Source organism: Oncorhynchus clarkii, unplaced genomic scaffold (genome assembly GCF_045791955.1).
Source record: "Oncorhynchus clarkii lewisi isolate Uvic-CL-2024 unplaced genomic scaffold, UVic_Ocla_1.0 unplaced_contig_10125_pilon_pilon, whole genome shotgun sequence".
Lineage (NCBI taxonomy): Eukaryota > Metazoa > Chordata > Actinopteri > Salmoniformes > Salmonidae > Oncorhynchus > Oncorhynchus clarkii.
The window spans coordinates 1-24,240 of NW_027259645.1; the positions used below are offsets into that span (position 1 = coordinate 1).

Here is a 24,240-nt window from a genome sequence, read left to right on the forward strand (position 1 = left end):
TATTGAAGCTCTGAACGAACTTTATTTAACTCTCTGCAAACTGGAAACAATTTATCCGGAGGCTGCATTCATTGTAGCTGGGGATTTTAACAAGGCTAATCTGAAAACAAGACTCCCCAAATTTTATCAGCATATCGATTGCGCAACCAGGGGAGGAAAGACCTTGGACCATTGTTACTCTAACTTCCGCGACGCATATAAGGCCCTGCCCCGCCCCCCTTTCGGAAAAGCTGACCACGACTCCATTTTGTTGATCCCTGCCTACAGACAGAAACTAAAACAAGAGGCTCCCACGCTGAGGTCTGTCCAACGCTGGTCCGACCAAGCTGACTCCACACTCCAAGACTGCTTCCATCACGTGGACTGGGAGATGTTTCGTATTGCGTCAGATAACAACATTGACGAATACGCTGATTCGGTGTGCGAGTTCATTAGAACGTGCGTTGAAGATGTCGTTCCCATAGCAACGATTAAAACATTCCCTAACCAGAAACCGTGGATTGATGGCAGCATTCGTGTGAAACTGAAAGCGCGAACCACTGCTTTTAATCAGGGCAAGGTGTCTGGTAACATGACCGAATACAAACAGTGCAGCTATTCCCTCCGCAAGGCTATCAAACAAGCTAAGCGCCAGTACAGAGACAAAGTAGAATCTCAATTCAACGGCTCAGACACAAGAGGCATGTGGCAGGGTCTACAGTCAATCACGGACTACAGGAAGAAACCCAGCCCAGTCACGGACCAGGATGTCTTGCTCCCAGGCAGACTAAATAACTTTTTTGCCCGCTTTGAGGACAATACAGTGCCACTGACACGGCCTGCAACGAAAACATGCGGTCTCTCCTTCACTGCAGCCGAGGTGAGTAAGACATTTAAACGTGTTAACCCTCGCAAGGCTGCAGGCCCAGATGGCATCCCCAGCCGCGCCCTCAGAGCATGCGCAGACCAGCTGGCCGGTGTGTTTACGGACATATTCAATCAATCCCTATACCAGTCTGCTGTTCCCACATGCTTCAAGAGGGCCACCATTGTTCCTGTTCCCAAGAAAGCTAAGGTAACTGAGCTAAATGACTACCGCCCCGTAGCACTCACATCCGTCATCATGAAGTGCTTTGAGAGACTAGTCAAGGACCATATCACCTCCACCCTACCTGACACCCTAGACCCACTCCAATTTGCTTACCGCCCAAATAGGTCCACAGACGATGCAATCTCAACCACACTGCACACTGCCCTAACCCATCTGGACAAGAGGAATACCTATGTGAGAATGCTGTTCATCGACTACAGCTCGGCATTCAACACCATAGTACCCTCCAAGCTCGTCATCAAGCTCGAGACCCTGGGTCTCGACCCCGCCCTGTGCAACTGGGTACTGGACTTCCTGACGGGCCGCCCCCAGGTGGTGAGGGTAGGCAACAACATCTCCTCCCCGCTGATCCTCAACACTGGGGCCCCACAAGGTTGCGTTCTGAGCCCTCTCCTGTACTCCCTGTTCACCCACGACTGCGTGGCCACGCACGCCTCCAACTCAATCATCAAGTTTGCGGACGACACAACAGTGGTAGGCTTGATTACCAACAACGATGAGACGGCCTACAGGGAGGAGGTGAGGGCCCTCGGAGTGTGGTGTCAGGAAAACAACCTCACACTCAACGTCAACAAAACTAAGGAGATGATTGTGGACTTCAGGAAACAGCAGAGGGAACACCCCCCTATCCACATCGATGGAACAGTAGTGGAGAGGGTAGCAAGTTTTAAGTTCCTCGGCATACACATCACAGACAAACTGAATTGGTCCACTCACACAGACAGCATCGTGAAGAAGGCGCAGCAGCGCCTCTTCAACCTCAGGAGGCTGAAGAAATTCGGCTTGTCACCAAAAGCACTCACAAACTTCTACAGATGCACAATCGAGAGCATCCTGGCGGGCTGTATCACCGCCTGGTATGGCAACTGCACCGCCCTCAACCGTAAGGCTCTCCAGAGGGTAGTGAGGTCTGCACAACGCATCACCGGGGGCAAACTACCTGCCCTCCAGGACACCTACACCACCCGATGTCACAGGAAGGCCATAAAGATCATCAAGGACATCAACCACCCGAGCCACTGCCTGTTCACCCCGCTATCATCCAGAAGGCGAGGTCAGTACAGGTGCATCAAAGCTGGGACCGAGAGACTGAAAAACAGCTTCTATCTCAAGGCCATCAGACTGTTAAACAGCCACCACTAACACTGAGTGGCTGCTGCCAACACACTGACACTGACTCAACTCCAGCCACTTTAATAATGGGAATTGATGGGAAATGATGTAAATATATCACTAGCCACTTTAAACAATGCTACCTTATATAAATGTTACTTACCCTACATTATTCATCTCATACGCATACGTATATACTGTACTCTATATCATCGACGGTATCCTTATGTAATACATGTATCACTAGCCACTTTATACTATACTATGCCACTTTGTTTACATACTCATCTCATTTGTACATACTGTACCCGATACCATCTACTGTATCTTGCCTATGCTGCTCTGTACCATCACTCATTCATATATCCTTATGTACATATTCTTTATCCCCTTACACTGTGTACAAGACAGTAGTTTGGAATTGTTAGTTAGATTACTTGTTATTACTGCATTGTCGGAACTAGAAGCACAAGCATTTCGCTACACTCGCATTAACATATGCTAACCATGTGTATGTGACAAATAAAATTTGATTTGATTTGAATATTACAAATGTTTCCGCCCGGTTTCGAACCGGGGACCTTTCTCGTGTGAGGCAAACGTGATAACCACTACACTACAGAAACCGAATGATTGGAAAACTAAGGGTGTGACTGACTTTCGCGTGTGAGGCGAACGTGATAACCAATACACTACTGAAACTAAAGTCTGAATAGCAAATACTGAGAAGTGCGAAGGACCAATTTGTTAAAATGTGTTTCCGCCCAGTCTCGAACCGGGGACCTTTCGCGTATTAGGCAAACGTGATAACCACTACACTACGGAAACCCAATGAGTGGAGTACTAAGGGTGTGGCTGACTTTGGCTGGGTGGGACATTTATCGCTCTCAGAACCTAATGAAATCAGAAATTACTTAGTCAATTAATTAAACAATAAGGCTTGAGAAGCCGGGAATTATTGTGTGCAGCGGCTCTTGGAAGAGGCTTGGTGGTTCAAAACTTCTTCCATTTAAGAGTGATGGAAGCCACTGTGTTCTTGAGGACCTTCAATGCTGCAGAAATGACCAATCATTTGAATTTACCACAGGTGGACTCCAATCAAGTTGAAGAAACATCTCAAGGATGATCAATGGAAACAGGATGGACCTGAGCTCAATTTCCAGCCTCATAGCAAAGGGTCTGAAAATGTATGTAAATAAGGTATTTTTAAAATATTTTTTTCATTAATAAAAACTATATGTTATCGCTTTGTCATTATGTGGTATTGTGTGTAGATAGATTTTATTTTATTTCATCCATTTTAGTATAAGGCTGTAACGTAACAAAATGTGGAAAAAAGTAAGGGGTCTGAAAACTTTCCGAATGCACTGTACCTATGCAGGCTAGCTTCTTTTCCTTTGCTAGCCAGCCAACTAAATCTATCACACAATCACATCAAGCAGCTGAAATGACAGAAAACGATCTACATTTTTGTTTGTTTTACCTTGGATTATATTGCCATTTCTTTGGATATATCCATTACAATGACCCTGATAAATGAATTTGCCTGGCTCAGAGAAGCTGTCAGTCTGGTCACATTCATACAGATCGCATGGTGGAGGTCCCCAAAAAAACGGCAACATTGATCCACAGGTCGGAGAGGTAGACAGCAAGGTTTAGACAAACCTCAACTGTTTCAAACCAAATACTAGCCTCTGGGCATTGGGAAATATTGAATATTACAAAATGTTTCCGCCCGGTTTCGAACCGGGAACCTTTCGCGTGTGAGGCGAACTTGATAACCACTACACTACAGAAACCGAATGATTGGAAAACTAAGGGTGTGACTGACTTTCGCGTGTGAGGCGAACGTGATAACCAATACACTACGGAAACCCAATGAGTGGAGTACTAAGGGTGTGGCTGACTTTGGCTGGGTGGGACATTTATCGCTCTCAGAACCTAATGAAATCAGAAATTACTTAGTCAATTAATTAAACAATAAGGCTTGAGAAGCCGGGAATTATTGTGTGCAGCGGCTCTTGGAAGAGGCTTGGTGTTTCAAAACTTCTTCCATTTAAGAGTGATGGAAGCCACTGTGTTCTTGGGTACCTTCAATGCTGCAGAAATGACCAATCATTTGAATTTACCACAGGTGGACTCCAATCAAGTTGAAGAAACATCTCAAGGATGATCAATGGAAACAGGATGGACCTGAGCTCAATTTCCAGCCTCATAGCAAAGGGTCTGAAAACGTACGTAAATAAGGTATTTTTAAAATATTTAATGGGTATTATGGCTCTTTCTGTGGTACTCGATTTGGGATATTATGTGAGGTAGACATGAGAAGCCGGGAATTATCGTGTGCTCCCGGAACTTGGAAGAGGCTTGGTGGTTCCAAACTTCTTCTATTTAAGAGTGATGGAAGCCACTGTGTTCTTGGGTACCTTCAATGCTGCAGAAATGACCAATCATTTGAATTTACCACAGGTGGACTCCAATCAAGTTGAAGAAACATCTCAAGGATGATCAATGGAAACAGGATGGACCTGAGCTCAATTTCCAGCCTCATAGCAAAGGGTCTGAAAATGTATGTAAATAAGGTATTTTTAAAATATTTTTTTCATTAATAAAAACGATATGTTATCGCTTTGTCATTATGTGGTATTGTGTGTAGATAGATTTTATTTTATTTCATCCATTTTAGTATAAGGCTGTAACGTAACAAAATGTGGAAAAAAGTAAGGGGTCTGAAAACTTTCCGAATGCACTGTACCTATGCAATCTAGCTTCTTTTCCTTTGCTAGCCAGCCAACTAAATCTATCACACAATCACATCAAGCAGCTGAAATGACAGAAAACGATCTACATTTTTGTTTGTTTTACCTTGGATTATATTGCCATTTCTTTGGATATATCCATTACAATGACCCTGATAAATGAATTTGCCTGGCTCAGAGAAGCTGTCAGTCTGGTCACATTCATACAGATCACATGGTGGAGGTCCCCAAAAAAACGGCAACATTGATCCACAGGTCGGAGAGGTAGACAGCAAGGTTTAGACAGACCTCAACTGTTTCAAACCAAATACTAGCCTCTGGGCATTGGGAAATATTGAATATTACAAATGTTTCCGCCCGGTTTCGAACCGGGGACCTTTCTCGTGTGAGGCGAACGTGATAACCACTACACTACAGAAACCGAATGATTGGAAAACTAAGGGTGTGACTGACTTTCGCGTGTGAGGCGAACGTGATAACCAATACACTACTGAAACTAAAGTCTGAATAGCAAATACTGAGAAGTGCGAAGGACCAATTTGTTAAAATGTGTTTCCGCCCGGTCTCGAACCGGGGACCTTTCGCGTGTTAGGCAAACGTGATAACCACTACACTACGGAAACCCAATGAGTGGAGTACTAAGGGTGTGGCTGACTTTGGCTGGGTGGGACATTTATCGCTCTCAGAACCTAATGAAATCAGAAATTACTTAGTCAATTAATTAAACAATAAGGCTTGAGAAGCCGGGAATTATTGTGTGCAGCGGCTCTTGGAAGAGGCTTGGTGGTTCAAAACTTCTTCCATTTAAGAGTGATGGAAGCCACTGTGTTCTTGAGGACCTTCAATGCTGCAGAAATGACCAATCATTTGAATTTACCACAGGTGGACTCCAATCAAGTTGAAGAAACATCTCAAGGATGATCAATGGAAACAGGATGGACCTGAGCTCAATTTCCAGCCTCATAGCAAAGGGTCTGAAAACGTACGTAAATAAGGTATTTTTAAAATATTTAATGGGTATTATGGCTCTTTCTGTGGTACTAAATTTGGGATATTATGTGAGGTAGACATGAGAAGCCGGGAATTATCGTGTGCAGCCGGAACTTGGAAGAGGCTTGGTGGTTCCAAACTTCTTCTATTTAAGAGTGATGGAAGCCACTGTGTTCTTGGGTACCTTCAATGCTGCAGAAATGACCAATCATTTGAATTTACCACAGGTGGACTCCAATCAAGTTGAAGAAACATCTCAAGGATGATCAATGGAAACAGGATGGACCTGAGCTCAATTTCCAGCCTCATAGCAAAGGGTCTGAAAATGTATAAATGTATAAATGTAAATAAGGTATTTTTAAAATATTTTTTTCATTAATAAAAACTATATGTTATCGCTTTGTCATTATGTGGTATTGTGTGTAGATAGATTTTATTTTATTTCATCCATTTTAGTATAAGGCTGTAACGTAACAAAATGTGGAAAAAAGTAAGGGGTCTGAAAACATTCCGAATGCACTGTACCTATGCAGGCTAGCTTCTTTTCCTTTGCTAGCCAGCCAACTAAATCAATCACACAATCACATCAAGCAGCTGAAATGACAGAAAACGATCTACATTTTTGTTTGTTTTACCTTGGATTATATTGCCATTTCTTTGGATATATCCATTACAATGACCCTGATAAATGAATTTGCCTGGCTCAGAGAAGCTGTCAGTCTGGTCACATTCATACAGATCGCATGGTGGAGGTCCCCAAAAAAACGGCAACATTGATCCACAGGTCGGAGAGGTAGACAGCAAGGTTTAGACAAACCTCAACTGTTTCAAACCAAATGCTAGCCTCTGGGCATTGGGAAATATTGAATATTACAATATGTTTCCACCCGGTTTCGAACCTGGGACCTTTCGCGTGTGAGGCGAACGTGATAACTACTACACTACGGAAACCGAATGATTGGAAAACTAAGGGTGTGACTGACTTTCGCGTGTGAGGCGAACTTGATAACCAATACACTACTGAAACTAAAGTCTGAATAGCAAATACTGAGAAGTGCGAAGGACCAATTTGTTAAAATGTGTTTCCGCCCGGTCTCGAACCGGGGACCTTTCGCGTGTTAGGCGAACGTGATAACCACTACACTACGGAAACCCAACGAGTGGAGTACTAAGGGTGTGGCTGACTTTGGCTGGGTTGGACATTTATCGCTCTCAGAACCTAATGAAATCAGAAATTACTTAGTCAATTAATTAAACAATAAGGCTTGAGAAGCCGGGAATTATTGTGTGCAGCGGCTCTTGGAAGAGGCTTGGTGGTTCAAAACTTCTTCCATTTAAGAGTGATGGAAGCCACTGTGTTCTTGGGTACCTTCAATGCTGCAGAAATGACCAATCATTTGAATTTACCACAGGTGGACTCCAATCAAGTTGAAGAAACATCTCAAGGATGATCAATGGAAACAGGATGGACCTGAGCTCAATTTCCAGCCTCATAGCAAAGGGTCTGAAAACGTACGTAAATAAGGTATTTTTAAAATATTTAATGGGTATTATGGGTCTTTCTGTGGTACTCAATTTGGGATATTATGTGAGGTAGACATGAGAAGCCGGGAATTATTGTGTGCAGCCGGAACTTGGAAGAATCTTGGTGGTTCCAAACTTCGTCTATTTAAGAGTGATGGAAGCCACTGTGTTCTTGGGTACCTTCAATGCTGCAGAAATGACCAATCATTTGAATTTACCACAGGTGGACTCCAATCAAGTTGAAGAAACATCTCAAGGATGATCAATAGAAACAGGATGGACCTGAGCTCAATTTCCAGCCTCATAGCAAAGGGTCTGAAAATGTATGTAAATAAGGTATTTTTAAAATATTTTTTTCATTAATAAAAACTATATGTTATCGCTTTGTCATTATGTGGTATTGTGTGTAGATAGATTTTATTTTATTTCATCCATTTTAGTATAAGGCTGTAACGTAACAAAATGTGGAAAAAAGTAAGGGGTCTGAAAACTTTCCGAATGCACTGTACCTATGCAGGCTAGCTTCTTTTCCTTTGCTAGCCAGCCAACTAAATCTATCACACAATCACATCAAGAAACTGAAATGACAGAAAACAATCTACATTTTTGTTTGTTTTACCTTGGATTATATTGCCATTTCTTTGGATATATCCATTGCAATGACCCTGATAAATGAATTTGCCTGGCTCAGAGAAGCTGTCAGTCTGGTCACATTCATACAGATCGCATGGTGGAGGTCCCCAAAAAAACGGCAACATTGATCCACAGGTCGGAGAGGTAGACAGCAAGGTTTAGACAAACCTCAACTGTTTCAAACCCAATGCTAGCCTCTGGGCATTGGGAAATATTGAATATTACAAAATGTTTCCGCCCGGTTTCGAACCAGAGACCTTTCGCGTGTGAGGCGAACGTGATAACCACTACACTACGGAAACCGAAAGATTGGACGACTAAGGGTGTGACTGACTTTCGCGTGTGAGGCGAACGTGATAACCAATACACTACTGAAACTAAAGTCTGAATAGCAAATACTGAGAAGTGCGAAGGACCAATTTGTTACAATGTGTTCCTGCCCGGTCTCGAACCGGGGACCTTTCGCGTGTTAGGCGAACGTGATAACCACTACACTACGGAAACCCAATGAGTGGAATAGTAAGGGTGTGGCTGACTTTGGCTGGGTGGGACATTTATCGCTCTCAGAACCTAATGAAATCAGAAATTACTTAGTCAATTAATTAAACAATAAGGCTTGAGAAGCCGGGAATTATTGTGTGCAGCGGCTCTTGGAAGAGGCTTGGTGGTTCAAAACTTCTTCCATTTAAGAGTGATGGAAGCCACTGTGTTCTTGGGTACCTTCAATGCTGCAGAAATGACCAATCATTTGAATTTACCACAGGTGGACTCCAAACAAGTTGAAGAAACATCTCAAGGATGATCAATGGAAACAGGATGGACCTGAGCTCAATTTCCAGCCTCATAGCAAAGGGTCTGAAAATGTATGTAAATAAGGTCTTTTTAAAATGTTTTTTTCATTAATAAAAACTATATGTTATCGCTTTGTCATTATGTGGTATTGTGTGTAGATAGATTTTATTTTATTTCATCCATTTTAGTATAAGGCTGTAACGTAACAAAATGTGGAAAAAAGTAAGGGGTCTGAAAACTTTCCGAATGCACTGTACCTATGCAGGCTAGCTTCTTTTCCTTTGCTAGCCAGCCAACTAAATCTATCACACAATCACATCAAGCAGCTGAACTGACAAAAAACGATCTACATTTTTGTTTGTTTTACCTTGGATTATATTGCCATTTCTTTGGATATATCCATTACAATGACCCTGATAAATGAATTTGCCTGGCTCAGAGAAGCTGTCAGTCTGGTCACATTCATACAGATCGCATGGTGGAGGTCCCCAAAAAAACGGCAACATTGATCCACAGGTCGGAGAGGTAGACAGCAAGGTTTAGACAAACCTCAACTGTTTCAAACCAAATGCTAGCCTCTGGGCATTGGGAAATATTGAATATTACAAAATGTTTCCGCCCGGTTTCTAACCGGGGACCTTTCACGTGTGAGACAAACGTGATAACCACTACACTACGGACACCCAATGAGTGGAATACTAAGGGTGTGGCTGACTTTGGCTGGGTGGGACATTTATCGCTCTCAGAACCTAATGAAATCAGAAATTACTTAGTCAATTAATTAAACAATAAGGCTTGAGAAGCCGGGAATTATTGTGTGCAGCGGCTCTTGGAAGAGGCTTGGTGGTTCAAAACTTCTTGCATTTAAGAGTGATGGAAGCCACTGTGTTCTTGGGTACCTTCAATGCTGCAGAAATGACCAATCATTTGAATTTACCACAGGTGGACTCCAATCAAGTTGAAGAAACATCTCAAGGATGATCAATGGAAACAGGATGGACCTGAGCTCAATTTCCAGCCTCATAGCAAAGGGTCTGAAAACGTACGTAAATAAGGTATTTTTAAAATATTTAATGGGTATTATGGCTCTTTCTGTGGTACTCAATTTGGGATATTATGTGAGGTAGACATGAGAAGCCGGGAATTATCGTGTGCAGCCGGAACTTGGAAGAGGCTTGGTGGTTCCAAACTTCTTCTATTTAAGAGTGATGGAAGCCACTGTGTTCTTGGGTACCTTCAATGCTGCAGAAATGAACAATCATTTGAATTTACCACAGGTGGACTCCAATCAAGTTGAAGAAACATCTCAAGGATGATCAATGGAAACAGGATGGACCTGAGCTCAATTTCCAGCCTCATAGCAAAGGGTCTGAAAATGTATGTAAATAAGGTATTTTTAAAATATTTTTTTCATTAATAAAAACTATATGTTATCGCTTTGTCATTATGTGGTATTGTGTGTAGATAGATTTTATTTTATTTCATCCATTTTAGTATAAGGCTGTAACGTAACAAAATGTGGAAAAAAGTAAGGGGTCTGAAAACTACCCGAATGCACTGTACCTATGCAGGCTAGCTTCTTTTCCTTTCTAGCCAGCCAACTAAATCTATCACACAATCACATCAAGCAGCTGAAATGACAGAAAACTATCTACATTTTTGTTTGTTTTACCTTGGATTATATTGCCATTTCTTTGGATATATCCATTACAATGACCCTGATAAATGAATTTGCCTGGCTCAGAGAAGCTGTCAGTCTGGTCACATTCATACAGATCGCATGGTGGAGGTCCCCCAAAAAACGGCAACATTGATCCACAGGTCGGAGAGGTAGACAGCAAGGTTTAGACAAACCTCAACTGTTTCAAACCAAATGCTAGCCTCTGGGCATTGGGAAATATTGAATATTACAAAATGTTTCCGCCCGGTTTCGAACCGGGTACCTTTCGCGTGTGAGGCGAACATGATAACCACTACACTACGGAAACCGAATGATTGGAAAAATAAGGGTGTGACTGACTTTCGCGTGTGAGGCGAACGTGATAACCAATACACTACTGAAACTAAAGTCTGAATAGCAAATACTGAGAAGTGCGAAGGACCAATTTGTTAAAATGTGTTTCCGCCCGGTCTCGAACCGGAGACCTTTCGCGTGTTAGGTGAACGTGATAACCACTACACTACGGAAACCCAATGAGTGGAATACTAAGGGTGTGGCTGACTTTGGCTGGGTGGGACATTTATCGCTCTCAGAACCTAACGAAATCAGAAATTACTTAGTCAATTAATTAAACAATAAGGCTTGAGAAGCCGGGAATTATTGTGTGCAGCGGCTCTTGGAAGAGGCTTGGTGGTTCAAAACTTCTTCCATTTAAGAGTGATGGAAGTCACTGTGTTCTTGGGTACCTTCAATGCTGCAGAAATGACCAATCATTTGAATTTACCACAGGTGGACTCCAATCAAGTTGAAGAAACATCTCAAGGATGATCAATGGAAACAGGATGGACCTGAGCTCAATTTCCAGCCTCATAGCAAAGGGTCTGAAAATGTATGTAAATAAGGTATTTTTAAAATATTTTTTTCATTAATAAAAACTATATGTTATCGCTTTGTCATTATGTGGTATTGTGTGTAGATAGATTTTATATTTTTTTCATTAATAAAAACTATATGTTATCGCTTTGTCATTATGTGGTATTGTGTGTAGATAGATTTTATTTTATTTCATCCATTTTAGTATAAGGCTGTAACGTAACAAAATGTGGAAAAAAGTAAGGGGTCTGAAAACCTCAACTGTTTCAAACCAAATGCTAGCTTCTGGGCATTGGGAAATATTGAATATTACAAGATGTTTCCGCCCGGTTTCGAACCGGGGACCTTCCGCGTGTTAGGCGAACATGATAACCACTACACTACCGGAACCCAATAATTGGAATACTAAGGGTGTGGCTGACTTTGGCTGGGTGGGACATTTATCGCTCTCAGAACCTAATGAAATCAGAAATTACTTAGTCAATTAATTAAACAATAAGGCTTGAGATGCCGGGAATTATTGTGTGCAGCGTGGACTCCAATCAAGTTGAAGAAACATCTCAAGGATGATCAATGGAAACTGGATGGACCTGAGCTCAATTTCCAGCCTCATAGCAAAGGGTCTGAAAATGTATGTAAATAAGGTATTTTTAAAATATTTTTTTCATTAATAAAAACTATATGTTATCGCTTTGTCATTATGTGGTATTGTGTGTAGATAGATTTTATTTTATTTCATCCATTTTAGTATAAGGCTGTAACGTAACAAAATGTGGAAAAAAGTAAGGGGTCTGAAAACTTTCCGAATGCACTGTACCTATGCAGGCTAGCTTCTTTTCCTTTCTAGCCAGCCAACTAAATCTATCACACAATCACATCAAGCAGCTGAAATGACAGAAAACGATCTACATTTTTGTTTGTTTTACCTTGGATTATATTGCCATTTCTTTGGATATATCCATTACAATGACCCTGATAAATGAATTTGCCTGGCTCAGAGAAGCTGTCAGTCTGGTCACATTCATACAGATCGCATGGTGGAGGTCCCCCAAAAAACGGCAACATTGATCCACAGGTCGGAGAAGTAGACAGCAAGGTTTAGACAAACCTCAACTGTTTCAAACCAAATGCTAGCCTCTGGGCATTGGGAAATATTGAATATTACAAAATGTTTCCGCCCGGTTTCGAACCGGGGACCTTTTGCGTGTGAGGCGAACGTGATAACCACTACACTACGGAAACCGAATGATTGGGAAACTAAGGGTGTGACTGACTTTCGCGTGTGAGGCGAACATGATAACCAATACACTACTGAAACTAAAGTCTGAATAGCAAATACTGAGAAGTGCGAAGGACCAATTTGTTAAATTGCGTTTCAGCCCGGTCTCGAACCGGGGACTTTTCGCGTGTTAGGCAAACGTGATAACCACTACACTACGGAAACCCAATGAGTGGAATACTAAGGGTGTGGCTGACTTTGGCTGGGTGGGACATTTATCGCTCTCAGAACCTAATGAAATCAGAAATTACTTAGTCAATTAATTAAACAATAAGGCTTGAGATGCCGGGAATTATTGTGTGCAGCGGCTCTTGGAAGAGGCTTGGTGGTTCAAAACTTCTTCCATTTAAGAGTGATGGAAGCCACTGTGTTCTTGGGTACCTTCAATGCTGCAGAAATGACCAATCATTTGAATTTACTACAGGTGGACTCCAATCAAGTTGAAGAAACATCTCAAGGATGATCAATGGAAACAGGATGGACCTGAGCTCAATTTCCAGCCTCATAGCAAAGGGTCTGAAAACGTACGTGAATAAGGTATTTTTAAAATATTTAATGGGTATTATGGCTCTTTCTGTGGTACTCAATTTGGGATATTATGTGAGGTAGACATGAGAAGCCGGGAATTATCGTGTGCAGCCGGAACTTGGTAGAGGCTTGGTGGTTCCAAACTTCTTCAATTTAAGAGTGATGGAAGCCACTGTGTTCTTGGGTACCTTCAATGCTGCAGAAATGACCAATCATTTGAATTTACCACAGGTGGACTCCAATCAAGTTGAAGAAACATCTCAAGGATGATCAATGGAAACAGGATGGACCTGAGCTCAATTTCCAGCCTCATAGCAAAGGGTCTGAAAATGTATGTAAATAAGGTATTTTTAAAATATTTTTTTCATTAATAAAAACTTTATGTTGTCATTATGTGGTATTGTGTGTAGATAGATTTTATTTTATTTCATCCATTTTAGTATAAGGCTGTAACGTAACAAAATGTGGAAAAAAGTAAGGGGTCTGAAAACTTTCCGAATGCACTGTACCTATGCAGGCTAGCTTCTTTTCCTTTGCTAGCCAGCCAACTAAATCTATCACACAATCACATCAAGCAGCTGAAATGACAGAAAACGATCTACATTTTTGTTTGTTTTACCTTGGATTATATTGCCATTTCTTTGGATATATCCATTACAATGACCCTGATAAATGAATTTGCCTGGCTCAGAGAAGCTGTCAGTCTGGTCACATTCATACAGATCGCATGGTGGAGGTCCCCCAAAAAACGGCAACATTGATCCACAGGTCGGAGAGGTAGACAGCAAGGTTTAGACAAACCTCAACTGTTTCAAACCAAATGCTAGCCTCTGGGCATTGGGAAATATTGAATATTACAAAATGTTTCCGCCCGGTTTCGAACCGGGGACCTTTCGCGTGTGAGGCGAACGTGATAACCACTACACTACGGAAACCGAATGATTGGCGAACTAAGGGTGTGACTGACTTTCGCGTGTGAGGCGAACATGATAACCAATACACTACTGAAACTAAAGTCTGAATAGCAAATACTGAGAAGTGTGAAGGACCAATTTGTTAAATTGCGTTTCAGCCCGGTCTCGAACCGGGGACTTTTCGCGTGTTAGGCAAACGTGATAACCACTACACTACGGAAACCCAATGAGTGGAATACTAAGGGTGTGGCTGACTTTGGCTGGGTGGGACATTTATCGCTCTCAGAACCTAATGAAATCAGAAATTACTTAGTCAATTAATTAAACAATAAGGCTTGAGAAGCCGGGAATTATTGTGTGCAGCGGCTCTTGGAAGAGGCTTGGTGGTTCAAAACTTCTTGCATTTAAGAGTGATGGAAGCCACTGTGTTCTTGGGTACCTTCAATGCTGCAGAAATGACCAATCATTTGAATTTACCACAGGTGGACTCCAATCAAGTTGAAGAAACATCTCAAGGATGATCAATGGAAACAGAATGGACCTGAGCTCAATTTCCAGCCTCATAGCAAAGGGTCTGAAAACGTACGTAAATAAGGTATTTTAAAAATATTTAACGGGTATTATGGCTCTTTCTGTGGTACTCAATTTGGGATATTATGTGAGGTAGACATGAGAAGCCGGGAATTATCGTGTGCAGCCGGAACTTGGAAGAGGCTTGGTGGTTCCAAACTTCTTCCATTTAAGAGTGATGGAAGTCACTGTGTTCTTGGGTACCTTCAATGCTGCAGAAATGACCAATCATTTGAATTTACCACAGGTGGACTCCAATCAAGTTGAAGAAACATCTCAAGGATGATCAATGGAAACAGGATGGACCTGAGCTCAATTTCCAGCCTCATAGCAAAGGGTCTGAAAATGTATGTAAATAAGGTATTTTTAAAATGTTTTTTTCATTAATAAAAACTATATGTTATCGCTTTGTCATTATGTGGTATTGTGTGTAGATAGATTTTATTTTATTTCATCCATTTTAGTATAAGGCTGTAACGTAACAAAATGTGGAAAAAAGTAAGGGGTCTGAAAACTTTCCGAATGCATTGTACCTATGCAGGCTAGCTTCTTTTCCTTTGCTAGCCAGCCAACTAAATCTATCACACAATCACATCAAGCAGCTGAAATGACAGAAAACGATCTACATTTTTGTTTTTTTTACCTTGGATTATATTGCCATTTCTTTGGATATATCCATTACAATGACCCTGATAAATGAATTTGCCTGGCTCAGAGAAGCTGTCAGTCTGGTCACATTCATACAGATCGCATGGTGGAGGTCCCCAAAAAAACGGCAACATTGATCCACAGGTCGGAGAGGTAGACAGCAAGGTTTAGACAAACCTCAACTGTTTCAAACCAAATGCTAGCCTCTGGGCTTTGGGAAATATTGAATATTACAAAATGTTTCCGCCCGGTTTCGAACCAGGGACCTTTCGCGTGTGAAGCGAACGTGATAAGCGAAGCGTGTGAAGCGAACGTGATAAGTTCCGGCGCCGACAGAGATGGCCGCCTCGCTTCGCATTCCTAGGAAACTATGCAGTTTTTTGTTTTTTTACGTGTTATTTCTTACATTAGTACCCCAGGTCATCTTAGGTTTCATTACATACAGTCGAGAAGAACTACTGAATATAAGATCAGCGTCAACTCACCATCAGTACGACCAAGAATATGTTTTTCGCGACGCGGATCCTGTGTTCTGCCTCACAAACAGGACAACGGAGTGGATCCTATGCAGCGACCCAAAAAAACGACTCCGAAAGAGAGGGAAACGAGGCGGTCTTCTGGTCAGACTCCGGAGACGGGCACACCGTGCACCACTCCCTAGCATTCTTCTTGCCAATGTCCAGTCTCTTGACAACAAGGTTGATGAAATCCGAGCAAGGGTAGCATTCCAGAGGGACATCAGAGACTGTAACGTCCTTTGCTTCACTGAAACATGGCTCACTGGAGAGACTCTATCCGAAGCGGTGCAGCCAACGGGTTTCTCCACTCATCGGGCTGACAGAAACAAACATCTTTCTGGTAAGAAGAGGGGCGGGGGCGTTTGCCTCATGGCCAACGTGACATGGTGTGATGAAAGAAACATACAAGAACTCAAATCCTTCTGTTCACCTGATTTAGAATTCCTCACAATCAAATGTAGACCGCATTATCTACCAAGAGAATTCTCTTCGATTATAATCACAGCCGTATATATCCCCCACCAAGCAGACACATCGATGGCTCTGAACGAACTTTATTTAACTCTCTGCAAACTGGAAACAATTTATCCGGAGGCTGCATTCATTGTAGCTGGGGATTTTAACAAGGCTAATCTGAAAACAAGACTCCCTAAATTTTATCAGCATATCGATTGCGCAACCAGGGGTGGAAAGACCTTGGATCATTGTTACTCTAACTTCCGCTACGCATATAAGGCCCTGCCCCGCCCCTTTTCGGAAAAGCTGACCACGACTCCATTTTGTTGATCCCTGCCTACAGACAGAAACTAAAACAAGAGGCTCCCACGCTGAGGTCTGTCCAACGCTGGTCCGACCAAGCTGACTCCACACTCCAAGACTGCTTCCACGTGGACTGGGAGATGTTTCGTATTGCGTCAGATAACAACATTGACGAATACGCTGATTCGGTGTGCGAGTTCATTAGAACGTGCGTTGAAGATGTCGTTCCCATAGCAACGATTAAAACATTCCCTAACCAGAAACCGTGGATTGATGGCAGCATTCGTGTGAAACTGAAAGCGCAAACCACTGCTTTTAATCAGGGCAAGGTGTCTGGTAACATGACCGAATACAAACAGTGCAGCTATTCCCTCCGCAAGGCTATCAAACAAGCTAAGCGCCAGTACAGAGACAAAGTAGAATCTCAATTCAACGGCTCAGACACAAGAGGCATGTGGCAGGGTCTACAGTCAATCACGGACTACAGGAAGAAATCCAGCCCAGTCACGGACCAGGATGTCTTGCTCCCAGGCAGACTAAATAACTTTTTTGCCCGCTTTGAGGACAATACAGTGCCACTGACACGGCCTGCAACGAAAACATGCGGTCTCTCCTTCACTGCAGCCGAGGTGAGTAAGACATTTAAACGTGTTAACCCTCGCAAGGCTGCAGGCCCAGACGGCATCCCCAGCCGCGCCCTCAGAGCATGCGCAGACCAGCTGGCCGGTGTGTTTACGGACATATTCAATCAATCCCTATACCAGTCTGCTGTTCCCACATGCTTCAAGAGGGCCACCATTGTTCCTGTTCCCAAGAAAGCTAAGGTAACTGAGCTAAACGACTACCGCCCCGTAGCACTCACATCCGTCATCATGAAGTGCTTTGAGAGACTAGTCAAGGACCATATCACCTCCACCCTACCTGACACCCTAGACCCACTCCAATTTGCTTACCGCCCAAATAGGTCCACAGACGATGCAATCTCAACCACACTGCACACTGCCCTAACCCATCTGGACAAGAGGAATACCTATGTGAGAATGCTGTTCATCGACTACAGCTCGGCATTCAACACCATAGTACCCTCCAAGCTCGTCATCAAGCTCGAGACCCTGGGTCTCGACCCCGCCCTGTGCAACTGGGTACTGGACTTCCTGACGGGCCGCCCCCAGGTGGTGAGGGTAGGCAACAACATCTCCTCCCCGCTGATCCTCAACACTGGGGCCCCACAAGGGTGCGTTCTGAGCCCTCTCCTGTACTCCCTGTTCACCCACGACTGCGTGGCCACGCACGCCTCCAACTCAATCATCAAGTTTGCGGACGACACAACAGTGGTAGGCTTGATTACCAACAACGACGAGACGGCCTACAGGGAGGAGGTGAGGGCCCTCGGAGTGTGGTGTCAGGAAAATAACCTCACACTCAACGTCAACAAAACTAAGGAGATGATTGTGGACTTCAGGAAACAGCAGAGGGAACACCCCCCTATCCACATCGATGGAACAGTAGTGGAGAGGGTAGCAAGTTTTAAGTTCCTCGGCATACACATCACAGACAAACTGAATTGGTCCACTCACACAGACAGCATCGTGAAGAAGGCGCAGCAGCGCCTCTTCAACCTCAGGAGGCTGAAGAAATTTGGCTTGTCACCAAAAGCACTCACAAACTTCTACAGATGCACAATCGAGAGCATCCTGGCGGGCTGTATCACCGCCTGGTATGGCAACTGCACCGCCCTCAACCGTAAGGCTCTCCAGAGGGTAGTGAGGTCTGCACAACGCATCACCGGGGGCAAACTACCTGCCCTCCAGGACACCTACACCACCCGATGTCACAGGAAGGCCATAAAGATCATCAAGGACATCAACCACCCGAGCCACTGCCTGTTCACCCCGCTATCATCCAGAAGGCGAGGTCAGTACAGGTGCATCAAAGCTGGGACCGAGAGACTGAAAAACAGCTTCTATCTCAAGGCCATCAGACTGTTAAACAGCCACCACTAACACTGAGTGGCTGCTGCCAACACACTGACACTGACTAAACTCCAGCCACTTTAATAATGGGAATTGATGGGAAATGATGTAAATATATCACTAGCCACTTTAAACAATGCTACCTTATATAATGTTACTTACCCTACATTATTCATCTCATATGCATACGTATATACTGTACTCTATATCATCGACTGTATCCTTATGTAATACATGTATCACTAGCCACTTTAAACTATGCCACTTTGTTTACATACTGATCTCATTTGTACATACTGTACTCGATACCATCTACTGTATCTTGCCTATGCTGCTCTGTACCATCACTCATTCATATATCCTTATGTACATATTCTTTATCCCCTTACACTGTGTACAAGACAGTAGTTTTGGAATTGTTAGTTAGATTACTTAGATTACAATGCATTACTGCATTGTCGGAACTAGAAGCACAAGCATTTCGCTACACTCGCATTAACATCTGCTAACCATGTGTGTGTGACAAATAAAATTTGATTTGATTTGATTTGATTTGATAACCACTACACTACGGAAACCCAATGAGTGGAATACTAAGGGTGTGGCTGACTTTGGCTGGGTGGGACATTTATCGCTCTTAGAACCTAATGAAATCAGAAATTACTTAGTCAATTAATTAAGCAATAAGGCTTGAGAAGCCGGGAATTATTGTGTGCAGCGGCTCTTGGAAGAGGCTTGGTGGTTCAAAACTTCTTCCATTTAAGAGTCATGGAAGCATCTGTGTTCTTGGGTACCTTCAATGCTGCAGAAATGACCAATCATTTGAATTTACCACAGGTGGACTCCAATCAAGTTGAAGAAACATCTCAAGGATGATCAATGGAAACAGGATGGACCTGAGCTCAATTTCCAGCCTCATAGCAAAGGGTCTGAAAATGTATGTAAATAAGGTATTTTTAAAATATTTTTTTCATTAATAAAAACGATATGTTATCGCTTTGTCATTATGTGGTATTGTGTGTAGATAGATTTTATTTTATTTCATCCATTTTAGTATAAGGCTGTAACGTAACAAAATGTGGAAAAAAGTAAGGGGTCTGAAAACTTTCCGAATGCACTGTACCTATGCAGGCTAGCTTCTTTTCCTTTGCTAGCCAGCCAACTAAATCTATCACACAATCACATCAAGCAGCTTGAAATGACAGAAAACGATCTACATTTTTGTTTGTTTTACCTTGGATTATATTGCCATTTCTTTGGATATATCCATTACAATGACCCTGATAAATGAATTTGCCTGGCTCAGAGAAGCTGTCAGTCTGGTCACATTCATACAGATCGCATGGTGGAGGTCCCCAAAAAAACGGCAACATTTATCCACAGGTCGGAGAGGTAGCCAGCAAGGTTTAGACAAACCTCAACTGTTTCAAACCAAATGCTAGCCTCTGGGCATTGGGAAATATTGAATATTACAAAATGTTTCCACCTGGTTTCGAACCGGGGACCTTTCGCGTGTGAGGCGAACGTGATAACCACTACACTACAGAAACCCAACGAGTGGAAAGCTAAGGGTGTGGCTGTCTTTGGCTGGGTGGGACATTTATCGCTCTCAGAACCTAATGAAATCAGAAATTACTTAGTCAATTAATTAAACAATAAGGCTTGAGAAGCCGGGAATTATTGTGTGCAGCGGCTCTTGGAAGAGGCTTGGTGGTTCAAAACTTCTTCCATTTAAGAGTGATGGAAGCCACTGTGTTCTTGGGTACCTTCAATGCTGCAGAAATGACCAATCATTTGAATTTACCACAGGTGGACTCCAATCAAGTTGAAGAAATATCTCAAGGATGATCAATGGAAACAGGATGGACCTGAGCTCAATTTCCAGCCTCATAGCAAAGGGTCTGAAAATGTACGTAAATAAGGTATTTTTAAAATATTTAATGGGTATTATGGCTCTTTCTGTGGTACTCAATTTGGGATATTATATGAGGTAGACATGAGAAGCCGGGAATTATTGTGTGCAGCCGGAACTTGGAAGAGGCTTGGTGGTTCCAAACTTCTTCTATTTAAGAGTGATGGAAGCCACTGTGTTCTTGGGTACCTTCAATGCTGCAGAAATGACCAATCATTTGAATTTACCACAGGTGGACTCCAATCAAGTTGAAGAAACATCTCAAGGATGATCAATGGAAACAGGATGGACCTGAGCTCAATTTCCAGCCTCATAGCAAAGGGTCTGAAAATGTATGTAAATAAGGTATTTTTAAAATATTTTTTCATTAATAAAAACTATATGTTATCGCTTTGTCATTATGTGGGATTGTGTGTGGATAGATTTTATTTTATTTTATCCATTTTAGTATAAGGCTGTAACGTAACAAAATGTGGAAAAAAGTAAGGGGTCTGAAAACTTTCCGAATGCACCGTACCTATGCAGGCTAGCTTCTTTTCCTTTGCTAGCCAGCCAACTAAATCTATCACACAATCACATCAAGCAGCTGAAATGACAGAAAACAATCTACATTTTTGTTTGTTTTACCTTGGATTATATTGCCATTTCTTTGGATATATCCATTACAATGACCCTGATAAATGAATTTGCCTGGCTCAGAGAAGCTGTCAGTCTGGTCACATTCATACAGATCGCATGGTGGAGGTCCCCAAAAAAACGGCAACATTGATCCACAGGTCGGAGAGGTAGACAGCAAGGTTTAGACAAACCTCAACTGTTTCAAACCAAATGCTAGCCTCTGGGCATTGGGAAATATTGAATATTACAAAATGTTTCCGCCCAGTTTCGAACCGGGGACCTTTCGCGTGTGAGGCGAACGTGATAACCACTACACTACGGAAAGCGAATGATTGGAAAACTAAGGGTGTGACTGACTTTCGCGTGTGAGGCGAACGTGATAACCAATACACTACTGGATCTAAAGTCTGAATAGCAAATACTGAGAAGTGCGAAGGACCAATTTGTTAAAATGTGTTTCCGCCCGGTTTCGAAACGGGGACCTTTCGCGTGTGAGGCAAACGTGATAACCACTACACTACTGAAACTAAAGTCTGAATAGCAAATACTGAGAAGTGCGAAGGACCAATTTGTTAAAATGTGTTTCCGCCCGGTCTCGAACCGGGGACCTTTCGCGTGTTCGGCAAACGTGATAACCACTACACTACGGAAACCCAATGAGTTGAATACTAAGGGTGTGGCTGACTTTGGCTGGGTGGGACATTTATCGCTCTCAGAACCTAATGAAATCAGAAATTACTTAGTCAATTAATTAAACAATAAGGCTTGAGAAGCCGGGAATTATTGTGTGCAGCGGCTCTTGGAAGAGGCTTGGTGGTTCAAAACTTCTTCCATTTAAGAGTGATGGAAGCCACTGTGTTCTTGGGTACCTTCAATGCTGCAGAAATGACCAATCATTTGAATTTACCACAGGTGGACTCCAAACAAGTTGAAGAAACATCTCAAGGATGATCAATGGAAACAGGATGGACCTGAGCTCAATTTCCAGCCTCATAGCAAAAGGTCTGAAAACGTACGTAAATAAGGTATTTTTAAAATATTTAATGGGTATTATGGCTCTTTCTGTGGTACTCAATTTGGGATATTATGTGAGGTAGACATGAGAAGCCGGGAATTATCGTGTGCAGCCGGAACTTGGAAGAGGCTTGGTGGTTCCAAACTTCTTCTATTTAAGAGTGATGGAAGCCACTGTGTTCTTGGGTACCTTCAATGCTGCAGAAATGACCAATCATTTGAATTTACCACAGGTGGACTCCAATCAAGTTGAAGAAACATCTCAAGGATGATCAATGGAAACAGGATGGACCTGAGCTCAATTTCCAGCCTCATAGCAAAGGGTCTGAAAATGTATGTAAATAAGGTATTTTTAAAATATTTTTTTCATTAATAAAAACTATATGTTATCGCTTTGTCATTATGTGGTATTGTGTGTAGATAGATTTTATTTTATTTCATCCATTTTAGTATAAGGCTGTAACGTAACAAAATGTGGAAAAAAGTAAGGGGTCTGAAAACTTTCCGAATGCACTGTACCTATGCAGGCTAGCTTCTTTTCCTTTGCTAGCCAGCCAACTAAATCTATCACACAATCACATCAAGCAGCTGAAATGACAGAAAACGATCTACATTTTTGTTTGTTTTACCTTGGATTATATTGCCATTTCTTTGGATATATCCATTACAATGACCCTGATAAATGAATTTGCCTGGCTCAGAGAAGCTGTCAGTCTGGTCACATTCATACAGATCGCATGGTGGAGGTCCCCAAAAAAACGGCAACATTGATCCACAGGTCGGAGAGGTAGACAGCAAGGTTTAGACAAACCTCAACTGTTTCAAACCAAATGCTAGCCTCTGGGCATTGGGAAATATTGAAAATTACAAAACGTTTCTGCCCGGTTTCGAACCGGGGACCTTTCGCGTGTGAGGCGAACGTTATAACCACTACACTACGTAAACCGAATGATTGGAAAACTAAGGGTGTGACTGACTTTCGCGTGTGAGGCGAACGTGATAACCAATACAGTACTGAAACTAAAGTCTGAATAGCAAATACTGAGAAGTGCGAAGGACCAATTTGTTAAAATGTGTTTCCGCCCGGTCTCGAACCGGGGACCTTTCACGTGTTAGGCGAACGTGATAACCACTACACTACCGGAACCCAACGAGTGGAATACTAAGGGTGTGGCTGACTTTGGCTGGGTGGGACATTTATCGCTCTCAGAACCTAATGAAATCAGAAATTACTTAGTCAATTAATTAATCAATAAGGCTTGAGATGTCGGGAATTATTGTGTGCAGCGGCTCTTGGAAGAGGCTTGGTGGTTCAAAACTTCTTCCATTTAAGAGTGATGGAAGCCACTGTGTTCTTGGGTACCTTCAATGCTGCAGAAATGACCAATCATTTGAATTTACCACAGGTGGACTCCAATCAAGTTGAAGAAACATCTCAAGGATGATCAATGGAAACAGGATGGACCTGAGCTCAATTTCCAGCCTCATAGCAAAGGGTCTGAAAACGTACGTAAATAAGGTATTTTTAAAATATTTAATGGGTATTATGGCTCTTTCTGTGGTACTCAATTTGGGATATTATGTGAGGTAGACATGAGAAGCCGGGAATTATCATGTGCAGCCGGAACTTGGAAGAGGCTTGGTGGTTCCAAACTTCTTCTATTTAAGAGTGATGGAAGCCACTGTGTTCTTGGGTACCTTCAATGCTGCAGAAATGACCAATCATTTGAATTTACCACAGGTGGACTCCAATCAAGTTGAAGAAACATCTCAAGGATGATCAATGGAAACAGGATGGACCTGAGCTCAATTTCCAGCCTCATAGCAAAGGGTCTGAAAATGTATGTAAATAAGGTATTTTTAAAATATTTTTTTCATTAATAAAAACTATATGTTATTGCTTTGTCATTATGTGGTATTGTGTGTAGAGAGATTTTATTTTATTTCATCCATTTTAGTATAAGGCTGTAACGCAGGGGTGTCAAAGTCAAATGGACGGAGGGCCAAATAAAAAAATCAGCTACAAGACGAGGGCCGGACTGTTCGAATGTTCATTGAAAAATTTTTAAATGA

At 42.4% G+C, this 24,240-nt stretch overlaps 20 non-coding genes across 20 annotated transcripts; all 20 read right to left on the reverse strand.

Moving 5' to 3' along the window:
* Positions 1-2,756: 2,756 nt before the first annotated feature.
* Positions 2,757-2,829, reverse strand: trnav-cac (transfer RNA valine (anticodon CAC)). Its single transcript has one exon. It is a non-coding gene; the product is annotated as a tRNA-Val (tRNA).
* A 1,100-nt stretch (positions 2,830-3,929) lies between these two features.
* On the reverse strand, positions 3,930-4,002 carry trnav-cac (transfer RNA valine (anticodon CAC)). Its single transcript has one exon. It is a non-coding gene; the product is annotated as a tRNA-Val (tRNA).
* A 1,308-nt stretch (positions 4,003-5,310) lies between these two features.
* On the reverse strand, positions 5,311-5,383 carry trnav-cac (transfer RNA valine (anticodon CAC)). The gene has a single exon. It is a non-coding gene; the product is annotated as a tRNA-Val (tRNA).
* Positions 5,384-5,512: 129 nt separating this feature from the next.
* On the reverse strand, positions 5,513-5,585 carry trnav-aac (transfer RNA valine (anticodon AAC)). Its single transcript has one exon. It is a non-coding gene; the product is annotated as a tRNA-Val (tRNA).
* A 1,245-nt stretch (positions 5,586-6,830) lies between these two features.
* On the reverse strand, positions 6,831-6,903 carry trnav-cac (transfer RNA valine (anticodon CAC)). The gene has a single exon. It is a non-coding gene; the product is annotated as a tRNA-Val (tRNA).
* Positions 6,904-7,032: 129 nt separating this feature from the next.
* On the reverse strand, positions 7,033-7,105 carry trnav-aac (transfer RNA valine (anticodon AAC)). Its single transcript has one exon. It is a non-coding gene; the product is annotated as a tRNA-Val (tRNA).
* A 1,233-nt stretch (positions 7,106-8,338) lies between these two features.
* On the reverse strand, positions 8,339-8,411 carry trnav-cac (transfer RNA valine (anticodon CAC)). Its single transcript has one exon. It is a non-coding gene; the product is annotated as a tRNA-Val (tRNA).
* Positions 8,412-8,540: 129 nt separating this feature from the next.
* On the reverse strand, positions 8,541-8,613 carry trnav-aac (transfer RNA valine (anticodon AAC)). Its single transcript has one exon. It is a non-coding gene; the product is annotated as a tRNA-Val (tRNA).
* Positions 8,614-10,816: 2,203 nt separating this feature from the next.
* Positions 10,817-10,889, reverse strand: trnav-cac (transfer RNA valine (anticodon CAC)). Its single transcript has one exon. It is a non-coding gene; the product is annotated as a tRNA-Val (tRNA).
* Positions 10,890-11,018: 129 nt separating this feature from the next.
* Positions 11,019-11,091, reverse strand: trnav-aac (transfer RNA valine (anticodon AAC)). Its single transcript has one exon. It is a non-coding gene; the product is annotated as a tRNA-Val (tRNA).
* Positions 11,092-11,751: 660 nt separating this feature from the next.
* trnav-aac (transfer RNA valine (anticodon AAC)) lies at positions 11,752-11,824 on the reverse strand. Its single transcript has one exon. It is a non-coding gene; the product is annotated as a tRNA-Val (tRNA).
* A 779-nt stretch (positions 11,825-12,603) lies between these two features.
* trnav-cac (transfer RNA valine (anticodon CAC)) lies at positions 12,604-12,676 on the reverse strand. Its single transcript has one exon. It is a non-coding gene; the product is annotated as a tRNA-Val (tRNA).
* A 129-nt stretch (positions 12,677-12,805) lies between these two features.
* On the reverse strand, positions 12,806-12,878 carry trnav-aac (transfer RNA valine (anticodon AAC)). Its single transcript has one exon. It is a non-coding gene; the product is annotated as a tRNA-Val (tRNA).
* Positions 12,879-14,103: 1,225 nt separating this feature from the next.
* trnav-cac (transfer RNA valine (anticodon CAC)) lies at positions 14,104-14,176 on the reverse strand. Its single transcript has one exon. It is a non-coding gene; the product is annotated as a tRNA-Val (tRNA).
* Positions 14,177-14,305: 129 nt separating this feature from the next.
* Positions 14,306-14,378, reverse strand: trnav-aac (transfer RNA valine (anticodon AAC)). Its single transcript has one exon. It is a non-coding gene; the product is annotated as a tRNA-Val (tRNA).
* Positions 14,379-20,100: 5,722 nt separating this feature from the next.
* Positions 20,101-20,173, reverse strand: trnav-cac (transfer RNA valine (anticodon CAC)). The gene has a single exon. It is a non-coding gene; the product is annotated as a tRNA-Val (tRNA).
* Positions 20,174-21,405: 1,232 nt separating this feature from the next.
* Positions 21,406-21,479, reverse strand: trnav-cac (transfer RNA valine (anticodon CAC)). Its single transcript has one exon. It is a non-coding gene; the product is annotated as a tRNA-Val (tRNA).
* A 128-nt stretch (positions 21,480-21,607) lies between these two features.
* Positions 21,608-21,680, reverse strand: trnav-cac (transfer RNA valine (anticodon CAC)). Its single transcript has one exon. It is a non-coding gene; the product is annotated as a tRNA-Val (tRNA).
* Positions 21,681-21,733: 53 nt separating this feature from the next.
* trnav-aac (transfer RNA valine (anticodon AAC)) lies at positions 21,734-21,806 on the reverse strand. Its single transcript has one exon. It is a non-coding gene; the product is annotated as a tRNA-Val (tRNA).
* A 1,435-nt stretch (positions 21,807-23,241) lies between these two features.
* On the reverse strand, positions 23,242-23,314 carry trnav-aac (transfer RNA valine (anticodon AAC)). Its single transcript has one exon. It is a non-coding gene; the product is annotated as a tRNA-Val (tRNA).
* Between the last annotated feature and the right edge of the window lie 926 nt (positions 23,315-24,240).